Source organism: Gadus morhua, chromosome 19, assembly GCF_902167405.1.
Source record: "Gadus morhua chromosome 19, gadMor3.0, whole genome shotgun sequence".
In the NCBI taxonomy this organism is placed as follows: Eukaryota; Metazoa; Chordata; class Actinopteri; order Gadiformes; family Gadidae; genus Gadus; species Gadus morhua.
Window position 1 is genome coordinate 3,988,501 of NC_044066.1, and position 7,500 is coordinate 3,996,000.

Genomic DNA, 7,500 nt, shown 5'->3' on the forward strand with positions numbered 1-7,500 from the left:
CACAGAGAGAAAGAGGTGGTTTACGATTCAATCTAGTATTACAAACAACCCCTAACACAGAGAGAATGACCTGTTTTACAGTACCATCTAGTGTTACAAACAACCCCTAACACAGAGAGAATGAGGTGGTTTACGGTTCAATCCAGTGTTACAAACAACCCCTAACACAGAGACAATGAAGTGGTTAACTGTGCAAACTAAAGTTTAGCAGTACCACTCTGCCCTTCTCCAGAACCACTAATAGCAGTTCAACCTTGCACAGCGCGAGACACGCCCTCCCCTAGAACCCAAGCGTTTAACAGTCTAATTAAATAATCCTCTTTCAAGAACTCCCCCAGACTCAACAATTTCATGAACCACTCTGAACGGACAGAAACGAGAGTCCCGGGATCAGTTCCGCTCCAAAACAAAAAACAAAGCATATTTAGAGGAGCCGTTGGTCCTGTCCCCAGAGTGGACCCAGCCCATGGCTCTGCTGAACACGCCTGTCGTCATGAGAAACATCTGGAAGCATGTGCTAATGAAACGGTGGATCTTACCGCTACAGTGCAGACCTCGGAGCCGTGCGGGTGTCCTGCTGCGACACTCCTCCTGCTCTCTGCACTTCCTACCGGTTCTCTCACTGTGCGCACACTCGCTAGGCACTGGCAACTCACCATGACGCGACGCTTCAGGACCAGCCCACCACGGACAGTGAGACGGACACATCGACACCACAGACAGGCAGACAGGCAGTGATGAAGAAGAACTGATTTTAGAGCAGGATCATTGGAAGACGCAGACGGTGATTGACCAAGCGACAAGCATACATTCAATGAGACAATGGGTGAACATGATCCCTAAAGGGAAACCTTCACATAGTGGGCAGAGACAACACAGGCAAACACAGGTGACGGGGAGTGACCCTTGGGCATGGCTGGAGTCATCCATAGCGGGAGAGGCAAGTTCATTTGCAATCCAATAAGTGGACACGCCAGCAAGGCTGCAAGACGGTTAATATCTTTACATCAAATGGGGCGGTAGAACTCAGAACTCAGTATCACTGCAAATGGAAACTCAACAGACATAGACAGCTGACATGCAGACAGACAAAAAGAGGGATAGACAGACAGACACAGACCGACAAACCTACAGATCGACAGTGAGCCACATCTAAACCACAGACAGACAGGCAAGCAGACAGACCCACCCATCTAGACCACAGACAGACTCAAATAAAATGACACGGTGAAGCACAAACAGACAGGCCGTTTGAATGTCACCACTGTATACAGTATTCATTGTAGCCGTGTATTCAGTGCCGCTACCACCCCGTTGAACAAGTATAGGTGAGATGTAAACACATCGTGGAGTTAAACACCGTCTCCCTAGAGCCCCGTTCAGCAGCTCCTGAGGGTCACTGCACAGCGCCGGGGTGCAGGCGTGCAGCCTGGGACCACGACGGCGCCACGCCTTCAGTCTGAATGCAGACGGAGGGATAGGTTCAGAATGCCCTACCTTTCACTTAAGCTCACTGTTCCTCCCTGGGGAGTGGCTGAGGCTCGAATCATGATCCCGTTGCCAGTCCTGCTCTGGTTCCCTCTCCTCACCCCTGTCCCTTGTGACCGCTGGCCCTGAGACAGATGTTAGGGTGTCTCTCAAAGGTTAGCGTTGGGTTATGGGTTGGGTTAAGGGTTAGAGTAGGGATAGGTTAAAGTTACTTTAGGGTAAGGATAAGGGTTAGAGGCTAAGGGTTATGGTGGTGAATTAGGGTTAGATTAAGGGATGGGTTAGAGCTACATTAGGGTTAGGATAAGCACTAGGGTTTGGGACTTTATTGTAATATTTTGAACTCATGCTGATGGGGTTAGGTCAATGCTGTTTATCCCCTGCTGCTCCCAAACTATGAACTTAATGAGGCAGCAGATAAGGCCAAGTACAGCACAATGACCCCCAAAGCTGAGTGCGTTCGGTCATTTTACGTCGTGTCATGTTGTGTTATGTTGTTTTGTGTTACATTACACTATGGTGCATTACATTGTTTATTGTTATGTAACGTTGCAGCATGTTATTTTATGGTATGTTGGATTGCGCTGTGTTGTTCTGTTCATGTTAGGTTGTGCTAGGGTGTGTGTGTTGTGTTGTATTACGTGAATTATGTTAAATTGTGTTGTTTCTGTTTGGTAGTCATATCTCAGTGGTGATGAGAAAAGGCTTGATTTTCAATTCCGGTGACTGAACTGTGAGGCTATATCTAGACTTTTCACCAGAAGCTCTTTTCAGTGGGTGGGGGAAATACTTTCAGCTCAAAGCTATTTTTATTTAGGTTCATTAACTACAGAGCTATTGACAAAACCATGTTGTTCACATCCTGTTCAGCGGACACCTACGCAGGAGAACTTCCTGTCACCCACTGCTGTTTGAATGTACGTTTGAAGTTCAGTTTGGTTTATAATTCAGATTATTATCGCCTACCTGCTGTATCCCAATCTGCCCCCCCTTGACTCAACTATGACAAGGCAACAAACAACAAGGCTGACAAGCCCTTCAGCTCTTCAGTCACTTTGTTTGTCAACAATAGGAAGAAAGAGGCTATCTTTTATCAGACCTTTCAGCCTCCTTATGAAACCTAAAGGGCTCAAATAGAAAATCCTAAATATCTACAAATAATGACAATTGGTTGACATTGAATGTAAAAATGCTAAAACCTCTTTTATCCTCCTTTATCCAGAGATCCCACAATATTGCAGTGACCTCTAATTATGTTTGGTATATGCTACACGTGAACCTCCTAAGATGGCGCAATTTGATTGGTTCGCTATCTCGGGAAATTGAGATCTCAAACTCCTGATATTGTTTTCATCGCAAAATGTCATGTGACGGTCATCTCGTCAGGCCAATTAAAACAAATAAACCGCTTATAAAAACAAATAAAATCCTAGCAAAAAAGTGTAATCTTGTTTGTGTTGAGTGTTCACGTGTAGTAAATGCTAAAATAATCTTGCCGAAAGCGAAGTCAATAGTGGGGCTATTCCCCACTATTCACGGAGCCTGAGGTGAATAATTGTTAATTATATTATAGTGATGTATAACACACGTGTCGGGCAGCGACAATGCTTTCTAAACAATAATAGAGGGAAAACTTAGCTAAGAGGTGATTTCGCTAGCCGTGCCCATTCAAACCCCCAAACGCCAGAAAAGCTGCATCGTACACAACTTGTTGCTGTGTAACGTCACAATGGCAGATTTGTTTGAGCACTGTGTGTGCGATCAGAAATGTTTATGAGGACAATTTTGAGAGAAGATGGGAGCAGTTCAATACAGAACTGCGTGGACCTTAGACGAATCTAGTGGTTTCTTCTTCAGAGATGTTTAAATCCCCCGGTGGTGGGTCGCACACATAACACTGCATCAAGAGGTCGCACCCCTGTCCTGGCAGGCCCTTTCACACTTTTTAAACAGAAGTCAGTGCGTCTTGGTTACGACCTTGTGTTTGTACATTTTATACATAGCCCACCAACGCACACATTCCCGCCATGAACTGTCTGTGTTAAAAGTGTTAACATAGTGACCAAGACAACCAGAACCCACGTCTTCTTTACGGTGAAGCAAAACAAACAGAAAAGGGGAGCAACATGCTAGAAATCAGCTGCCTGCTATTAAGGAATCCACCGAAACAGGAAAGCTCTAAACGAGCAAACTAAAATGGAGACGTGTGTGTAAACCAGTACCTAAATCTCTTAAGTCCATAGAAGAATAAACATGAAAAACACATACAAGATAAACTACAAAGAATCGACCAAAGAATGTCAGAACCTGCTAGATGCCCCAATTACACAAAAATAACTCCAAAACAAATATAATCACTGGAAATCAAGACGGCCTGGGCCGGTTACAGCCTCCTAAATTAAATGAGAACTTAAATTAGGATGATTCAGATCTTCAACTCCCAATACCTACCGTTGGATCTGAGTCAACAGCCACCTAGGGATAATCCTCTGTTTGATCATTAACCACAGACATATTTCATATGATATAGTGCATTTCAACGCTCAAAACCATGTCCTGGGCAAATCCCAAATTGTGTTTTCACCAATTCATCGTAGAGCAGAACAACCAAATAAACAAAAGCTAAATGTTCTCTTATGTAGTTTGGGTCCAAATTGACACGAGGGGCCTGCGGGTCTGATGGAAAGTGTGGGAAGGAAAACCTCAGACTTTGAAAAACAACATATACAAGAACTAGCTTCCAGCCCTCATTAGGGATTACTTCTAGATACGATTATTTTCTCGAGGAGACATCAATAAAATCAACGTTCCTCAAATGATCGGTTCAGACCACTTAGCAGGATACATAGGAGAACAGCTGTGAGCCACCTGGGAGACAAGAAGGGCTTCTGATGCCCTCAGAGGAGTATCCACAGGACATCATCAGGTCCGGTTCAGAGTGTTCTGCTATAGAGTCTATCTCACTTCATGGTCGTGCTTCTGGGCTCTACTCACCATTCCTACTCTGCATGCAGAGTTCTTCACATCCATTCACTGCCACAAACGGAAGACACAAAATGATACATGCAGAGCAGAATTAGGACGAAACCAACCTATAATCAATATTCAAAGGTGCATTTTAATTCTATCATCCCCTGAGATAAAGTGGCACACTCCATGCCAAAGCCCCCAAGAACAGAGGTAATAACAAAGAAACATCATTCTGCTGGGTGTGGTTCATCACTGGGCAGACAGCAGCTCCACGTGTAAGCCCACATTACAGATCAGGACGTGGAATGCGTGTACGCTGGTTAGATACAATTAGAATATAGATTTGTCTGTGGTTGACTTTCAATATCCTGTGTCTTCCTGCAATGTCTGGACTCTTCTGATTTATGTAGATAGACATGCACAATGAATAAATATTGATTGATGCATAACTATCTATATTTTAAGGGAAATCTGTATATTTTCTTCTGAATATACACACACACACACACACAATAAACTTTTCTAAGTACATTTCTAAGTAAATTGTGTTTTTATTCCACACTTGTTCCCAGGCCATTATAGCCCCTTTGAATTCCCTTGAGATACAGAGAGAGAGCCAGAGAGAGTAAGAGAGAGTCATGTTTGCAGTTGACTTTCTAGCACATAGAGGAACAGACAGCTCTATTATTAAGCCTGACAGGAAACATCTAACCACATAATGACACCAAAATGACCGCTCTCTGCGCCTCCCTGTCGCTCTTACTCTTTCTCTGTCACTCATTGTCCTCTCTGTCTTCCCGTCTTTCAGATTCAGAGTACAATAATAGCTCATGGCTATTCCGATTTTAATCTCTTTCTATCTCTCCATTGCTCACTGTCTTTCAGTCTGTCCATGTGGCTGCAGGCCAGCCTGTCTCTCTGCCTGTCACGGTTTTCAACAATGAAGCCATTCCTCTATCGATCAGGGTTTGTCTGACAGTTGAAGGGAAGTATGCCCTCTAGTGGTAGCGAGAACAAATTGCACTGTTTTGAACTATTGGACGACACGGTCATCTACTGGAGGGCCGTGTCATTACAGGCTCTCCAAATGACGCTACCATCCTATTGGCTCTCTTGCAACGGGAGGAACGTAAACATAATCAGGACAGTATAAAGTGTCAGCCAAAAACTATAAGATATGACCTATAAAATAGAGTGTTCACTTGCTTTATAAGTATTGTTCACAATATACCAAAGGAAATGCGCAGAGCTGATGGTACATCACAGAACAAAATAAGAAGTAGAACTACCTGAAGCCCATATGAAGTCGTAGAATCCACTCACTGTATAATCCACAGTGTTTATTTTAACCAGCTAAAATGGCTTCAATGAAAGTCCAATGGGAACGAAAGTGTAAGAATATATCTCTTTGAAGTATCAAAGAGGATACACTATCCAAAACTCTCAAAAGTATCTTAGAAAACCTGTTACCAAGTGAATTGAACACAGAACTCTTGGTGGACAAGTGCAGGACACCCCGAACTCAGCCGCTCCTCCTGTCAGGAAACCACAAACACAGAGGAGCAATGTGGTACTACAAATACACCAGTGGACATGGTACACACACTCCCAAACTCACGCACATGCACACACACACACACACACGCACACACACACACACACACACACACACACACACACACACACACACACAAGCGCGCTATGCTTACACTTCTCAGACAATAGCATAACACGCAATAAAACCCTGGAAATGCTGTGTTGGAAAGTCTTGAGCACCACCAGAATAGGGGCTCATAAATCACAAGCACGCAACAACACGGCCGCCGGAGACAAAGGTTTCCTGCTAATAAAGTATTTTAGTTCGACCTTATTTCAGTCTGATGCTGCGGCCAACCAGAATGTCTGCGCAGCTCAAAACATATGACATTATTTAGAAAGGCCGGAATATGACCTGCATAATCCGACATGAACAAATGCTTTACAATAATCACTGATTACAAAAAGAGAGTTCAATCAATAACAACCTGAGCAGGTGGTGTGCTGACCTCCATATTGCTCTCTCCATAGCATTCCTCCTCCTCCCCTCTCTTCTTCTTCTCTCTCTGTGTGTTTTGGATTAAAGCCACCAGGGAGACAACCACAGTGTTTGGTTCAGAACCCAGGACAACAACGAGAGTGTTCGGTTTAGGAACCTAGGAGAACGACCAGGGTGTTTGTTTCAGAACCTTAAGGAGAACAACCAGAGTGTTTGGTTCAGTACCCTAGACGAACAACCAGAGTGTTTGGTTCAGAACCCTAGACGAACAACCAGAGTGTTTGGTTCAGAACCCTAGACGAACAACCAGAGTGTTTGGTTCAAAACCCTAGACGAACAACCAGAGTGTTTGGTTCAGAACCCTAGACGAACAACCAGAGTGTTTGGTTCAGAACCCTAGACGAACAACCAGAGTGTTTGGTTCAGAACCCTAGAGGAACAACCAGAGTGTTTGGTTCAGAACCCTAGACGAACAACCAGAGTGTTTGGTTCAAAAACTCCAGAGGAAAGCTTCCAAAGAACCACAGCTCCTGGAGGTCCTGGAGGATTGGGCCACCTCCTCCCCCAGGATCGGGCTTCTTGGCTGGGCTTTGCAGCTAGGAGCTCTGGCATTCTTTGGTAGCCCAGTGTGTAATTAGTGTTGGTTCACTTGAAGCCAGAGGGGCTAGTCTACTACGTAGCACAAAGCAGAACACTAACACACATGCAGTAAATTAGTATCTAAATATAATGCAGCCTAAACATTAAGGTTTAGTGGGCGTGGTCAAAAGAGCCCTCAGTTCAAGGGGGAGTGGTTAATAGCAGTCTTATTGTTAGAGGGAGTGGTCAATAGAACACCCAGGGTTAGGGGGAGTGGCAAATAGGACACTCAGGGATAGTGGTAGTTGTCAATAAAACACTCAGGATTAGCGGTTGTTGTCAATAGAACACTCAGGCTAGGGGGAGAGGTCAATAGAACACTGAGAGCTACTGTTATTAGAACACTAAGGGCTAGGGGGAGTCAAAGG

General features: G+C 44.4%; 1 protein-coding gene across 1 annotated transcript in view; it reads right to left on the reverse strand.

Annotated features, from left to right (window-relative positions):
* The window catches only part of sh3bp2 (SH3-domain binding protein 2), a 17,516-nt gene extending 16,881 nt beyond the window's left edge, over window positions 1-635 (reverse strand). Inside the window, exon 1 of the mRNA XM_030342486.1 lies at window positions 540-635. The gene's annotated coding sequence lies outside the window, so the exon portion shown is untranslated. The remainder of the gene's footprint in view (window positions 1-539) is intronic.
* Between the last annotated feature and the right edge of the window lie 6,865 nt (window positions 636-7,500).